We start from the raw sequence: 5,958 nt of genomic DNA, 5'->3' as shown, positions 1-5,958 counted from the left end.
AAAATTACAACTAAACGGCAGAACAACTACCACCCAGAACCACGGGAAAGCTGGCTGAGTGGAAATTCCACAACTAGAGAGGTGAAGAAAGCTCATTGAGACCGGTAAGAGGTGTGGAGGTGCGGAAGGTGCTGGCACCTTGATGTGCTGTTCTTTAAACCGAGAAGGAGATACAAGCTCCTGCTTGCTCTGAACTCCAGGTCCTGTCAAGACTCTGGGGGACCCAGACACATACGGGGAGAAATTGAACTGTCTGGCATCGGGACAGGAACGCGAGGGTGGCTTACTCTTAGAGGTGCTTGCAGCGACCATTGTTCCTGCACGAGTGCACGGGACACAGAGAACCAGGGACTTTTCTGGTTCAAGGCAGCCATTGCTGTTTGCTCTGCCCTGGTGATTATCAGAGACCCCGCCCCCCCCAATTTGCAACCCCATCCAAGCTGTGTGCATCAGCTTTTGCATATGAATGGCCTGTCCTTTCGCCTAAAACAAACTGCAGCTGGGTCAGAGAGCCCCAGAGATTCCAAAAGAAGGCCCACTACCTGGTAGCAGCAGCGGCCTTGCTTCACATCTGGGACACGTCTGGGCACTTCCAAACCCCATACAAAGAGGAGGAATCTTCAGATGTCTCTGTAGTTCCTGCTGGGCGGCCCCAGATAGTGGCTGACCTTGCACCTCCTTGGAGATCCAAGAGCCAGTGTACCCAGTGAGTGGTCAGAGTGTGACCATAATGGATTACAACTCTTTTTAAAAAATATATATTTATTGATTTCAGAGAGGAAGGGAGAATGAGAAATAGAAACATCAACGAGAGAGAATCATTAATCGGCTGCCTCCTGCATGCTCCACACTGGGATTGAGCATGCAACCAGGGCATGTACCCTGACTGGGAATTGAACCCTGATCTCTTGGTTCACAGGTCAGTACTCAACCACTGAGCCAAACCATCCGGGCAAGAACTTCTCATTATTTAAAAGAGAATTTTTGACGAGGAAGAGAGAAGTACACAAAACTTGTAACAAAAATTGGACTTAAAAATGGGAAATATGCAATTTTCTTTTTGTTGCACCAAAGAAAATAATGCTGATAAGACAGAATTAACAGCATGTCAGCAGACAAGCTCTCCAATACCCCCCAGTAAAATCTCCGTGCTCTGGAAGAGAGCTTCAAAGCAGCTAGAAATGTGGAGGGGATGTGAACACGATTTTGTTTCAGTGAAGTTTTGAAGATTAAATACTTTTTGGTTTCCAGATTCTCATTAATTTCACTCTTCAAAATATACAGAAAAAGAAATATAAAATATGGGTTTGCATCAGTGAAAAATCACTATGAAATTTTGGTTGAGAAGAAAATAAAAAAATTTTAAACAAATATTCAGATCCAGGTCATCATTTAATATTATAAACTCACATTTTTATATCCAAATATTTTGAAAAGAGCTAAAATAAAAACTTCAAGTGAAGTGCAAGTTGAAGATCCAGGCCTCTTCCTATATTATTCTGACACGGCCTCTCTGGAGTGTGAAGCAAGGCCTCAGACTCTGAGGATGGCCCGCCATGCAGTCAGACCCAGGTATGTGGAGTCCATCCCACACTTGGGCTTTCTCTGTGGTGCCAGAAGAAGAGAGAGAGCAAGATATTGAAACCTATTTGAAGAAATAATGACAGAAAACTTCCCATACCTGGTGAAAGAAATAGACTTACAAGTCCAGGAAGCACAGAGAACCCCAAACAAGAGGAATCCAAAGCAGACCACAACAAGACACATCATAATTAAAATGCCAAGGGCAAAAGACAAAGAGAGAATTTTAAAAGCAGCAAGAGAAAAACAGTTACCTATAAGGGACTACCCATACGACTGTCAGCTGATTTCTCAACAGAAACTATGCAGGCCAGAAGGGAGTGGCAAGAAATATTCAAAATGATGAATTGCAAGAATCTACAACCAAGATTATTCTACCCAGCAAAGCTATCATTCAGAATTGAAAGTCAGATAAAGAAAAAACTAAAGGAGTTCATCATCACCAAACCAGTATTATATGAAATGCTGAAGGGTATTCTTTAAGAAGAGGAAGAAGAAGAAAAAGGTAAAGATAAAAATTATGAGCAACAAAGTGACAACAAATACATATCTATCAACAAGTGAATCTAAAAATCAAGTGAATAAAAAATCTGAAAAACAGAATAAACTGGTGAATATAATAGAATCAGGGGCATAGAAAGGGAGTGGACTGACAATTCTCTGGGCGGGGGGAAGCGAGCATGGGGGGTGTGGGAAGAGATTAGACAAAAATCTTACACTTATGGACAAGGACAATGGGGAGGGTAAGGGCATAAGGTGGGGTGGGAACCGGGTGGAGGGGAGCTATGGGGGAAAAAAAGAGGAACATCTGTAATAATCTGAACAATAAAGATTTATTAAAAAAAAGAATTATAGCAGAAAATTAAAACTGCAACTGTATTTGTCATGTCCTCTAGTGCTTCTGGGAATAAGCTAATTACCAGCTGGTAACAGGAAGAGATTTGACTTGTAATACAGAGTATAAACATGGGTCCATTGTAGGAAATTTGTACTTCTTTGGTGAGGGGGGGGTAATATTTGTTAATATAGATAATATTTGTCCATACAGAAAAGAGCACTAGAGTCTGAAGCAGAAAATTCAGTTTCTACTATATTTTGAGCAACCACTACATTGTTTAAATGTATATAACTTATGCCCAGCCTGAGTGGCTCAGTGGTTGAGCATTGACCAATGAACCAGGAGGTCACAGTTCGATTCCCGGTCATGGGCTCGATCCCCAGTGTGGGGTGTGCAGGAGGCAGCTAACCAATAATTCTCGCTCATCATTGATGTTTCCATCTTTCCCTCTCCCTTCCTCTCTGAGATCAATGAAAAATATATATATATTAAATGTATATAACTTCTATGCTAGTATTCTGCAAAATTAAAACACCCCATGAAAACTGCTATTACTCTGTTTCACTACTTCTGTCGCTTCCCCACCCCTACAGAGTCAGCTGGTGACTAGGCACAGCTGTTCTTCCTTAGCTCCCTCAATTCTTCAAGAATAATCCAGGCACTATTGTGTTGCATTATCTACCTTCCTCTTCTCTCATTTGATAGGGGCGGGGGGTTCTATAAGCTGGTATATAGAGCACCTCAATTAATCTGAAAGATAATCATATCAATTTGAAATTCTAGAATACATATACTTATGGGAATAGAGGGTTAAGTTTTTCCGAGTTTCATTTCTTAGGCTGGTGCACCTGCGTACTCCCTTTGATCCCAAGCAAAGTGATTGAGGATGTGATTCAACTGCGGACAATGTACATTATACCCAGCAAGCAAGCAGAGCCGTTAAGCATGGTCAGGCCGACCCCACCAGGAGCCAAGACATCATTTCATCACTTAAAAACCAAGAACAATAGTTGAATTCTGCTGGCCCCCAGGACCAATGCAATTTCATTCCTTTCCCAACCTCACCCTAGTCCATTTCCCCAATATAATCCTGTCCCCTGCACCTTGCTATAAGACAGGTTTTGGATGCTTGTAAGCTCCCTGTCTTCTTGGTTGGCTGGCCTTCTCAATAATCGCGTTATATGATTCAACCCTGCCTTCATTATTGGACATTGCGACAGGCAGCCCAAACCCCCCACCCCGGGGGTTCCCCGGTAACAATTTCACCTCACAGTACCAGTAGCTGATTAAACATTTAGCGTTGGCACAAATCTTTTCCAGGGATACCATGACCTGCATTGCAAACTTTTAGCATCATGAATCACCAGTTGGTAAAAAATATTTTAAGGAATTAGACAATTTTAGAAGAGAGTAGATTGATCATGGATTTGGAAAAATCTGCAATGGAAATGCATTTGGGAGAGAGTGTGTTTATATTTGGCTGTTGAAGGATGATGCTTGTCATCACAAAACTCAGGAGGATTAACTTCATTTCTGAGATTTTGGGAACTAGAGGTCAGTCTGATCTGAAGAAGAGAAAGCATGTTTTAGGTACTTAAACAGATAGATGTACATATCTGTACATATCTACAGATGACTTTCTTCAGGAAATAGTGGTGGATTGATGTGATGGAGCAACAATACTCTGAAGCTGGGTTGAATAATTAAAACAAAAACCTTACTCTTTAGTGCAGAATTCATTGCAAAATAAGAAGGAGGAGGAGGAGACAGAGGAAGAGGAAAAGAAGAAAATTACCTATTAGTAATCCCAACCATCTGTCAATGTTTTGGGAGTGTTTTTTTGGGCAATAGGATCATACACTATCATTCTTCTTAATTATATCACAATAATTTTTCCAAACATAAATATTTTCTACAACATCAGAGTTTTAACTCTTGACTTTGAGAGGTAATTTTTGACTTCAGAAAAGTTGCAAAAGTAGTACAGAGTCCAGGTGTGCTTAGATAACTGTGTGCAATAATCAAAACTGGAAATTAACAGTGGCATAATACTATTACCTAGCTACAGAACTTGTTGGAATGTCTGTATTTTATTCTACAGTTTTCCCTTTTTCTATTCGAGGATCCAATCCAGGTTCCGAAATTGCATCTAATTGTCATATCTCATCTCCAGTATATAATAGTTCCTCAATCTTTCCTAATTTTTTATGACCTTGACACTTTTGAGGAATACTGGTGAATTTTGTAGGACATCCCTCAATTTGAATTTGCCTGATGTTTTCTCATATTTAGAATGTGGTTTTGCATTTTTGGCAAGAATATCACCGAAGCGATATTGTGTCCTCGATCTGTCATGTTAGGAGTTTTACAATGATGCTGTATACTTTGATTACCTGGTTAAGGTGATGTCTGCCAGATGTTTCCACTGTAAAGCTAATAGCTCCCCTTGCTATTAATACATATCTTGGGGAGATCATTTGTCCAATGCAAATTTCTGTTTCTCCTCACACTCTCACCCACTAATTTTAGCATCCATTCTTACATATTGCCTGCTACAATTGTTGCTGTTTTCTTCATTCTTTCCATAGTTACTGTTTTGGAATTTTTCTAAGGTGGTTTGTCTCTTCTCCCCAATTTACTAATTCAATCATTTATATTAGTATGGACTCACGAGTATTTATATTATTATAAATTATGATCCAATACTATTGTATTTTTGTTGTTCAAGTCTACAACATGATTTAAAAAAATAATTCTTTATTCCTGAAAGTATTGCATATGTCCCTTTTTCCTCACTGGCCCCCTCCAGCTTACCCCCCGCCCCCGTCCCTCTTGCCCCAAGCCTTCTACAACATGATTTAAATGGCAGAATAATATTCCAATTACATGTCTGTGCCATGAATTATTGATCGAATTCTTCAGTGTTGGACATTTTGATTTTTTCCGATTATTTGATAGTAGTAGTAATGATATCCGATGCACACAAATCTTTGAATGTTTATGTTTTCATAAATTAGTTTTCTAACAGCGGAGTTACTGGATGTTGGAAATGTTTGTATTCGTGGTTTTGTTCCAGCCGAAACTATCAACAGGTCAGCAAGGCAATCACAGTACACACACTTCACCCAGACTACCCAGCTGTGAGCGGAGGCAGTAGTACATCCAGGAGCTCACAGAAAGCCCCTGCCGGCAGAGTAACTTAGTACAACTGTCGTGAGCAACACGTAACAATAAAGTTATGGATGTTGAGGAAAAGACTTCCGGTAGGGGCATTTCTATTTCCGTCAGGGTCTTTTCAGCCTTCTCCCTCCACGTCTACATCGCAACCGGAAATATTTGTACCGGTTTAAAGCCACGTCTGTCCTGACCTCAGTCCCGCCCACACACTGGGGAAGTGCTTCCGGGTTCAGGTTGTTCCTCTCGGTACGCCCAGCCCTGTTGCCGGTGCTTAGCTGGAAGCCCGTCTTTCCCGGAAGTGGCCCGGGCCAGTCCTTCGGGGTCCCCATTGCCCCGCTGCTGCTGAGGGCCCCGGGGGCGGC

The sequence above is a fragment of the Myotis brandtii genome, unplaced genomic scaffold, assembly GCF_000412655.1.
Source record: "Myotis brandtii unplaced genomic scaffold, ASM41265v1 scaffold174, whole genome shotgun sequence".
NCBI classification, from domain to species: Eukaryota; Metazoa; Chordata; class Mammalia; order Chiroptera; family Vespertilionidae; genus Myotis; species Myotis brandtii.
Note: the sequence above shows the minus strand (reverse complement) of the source record.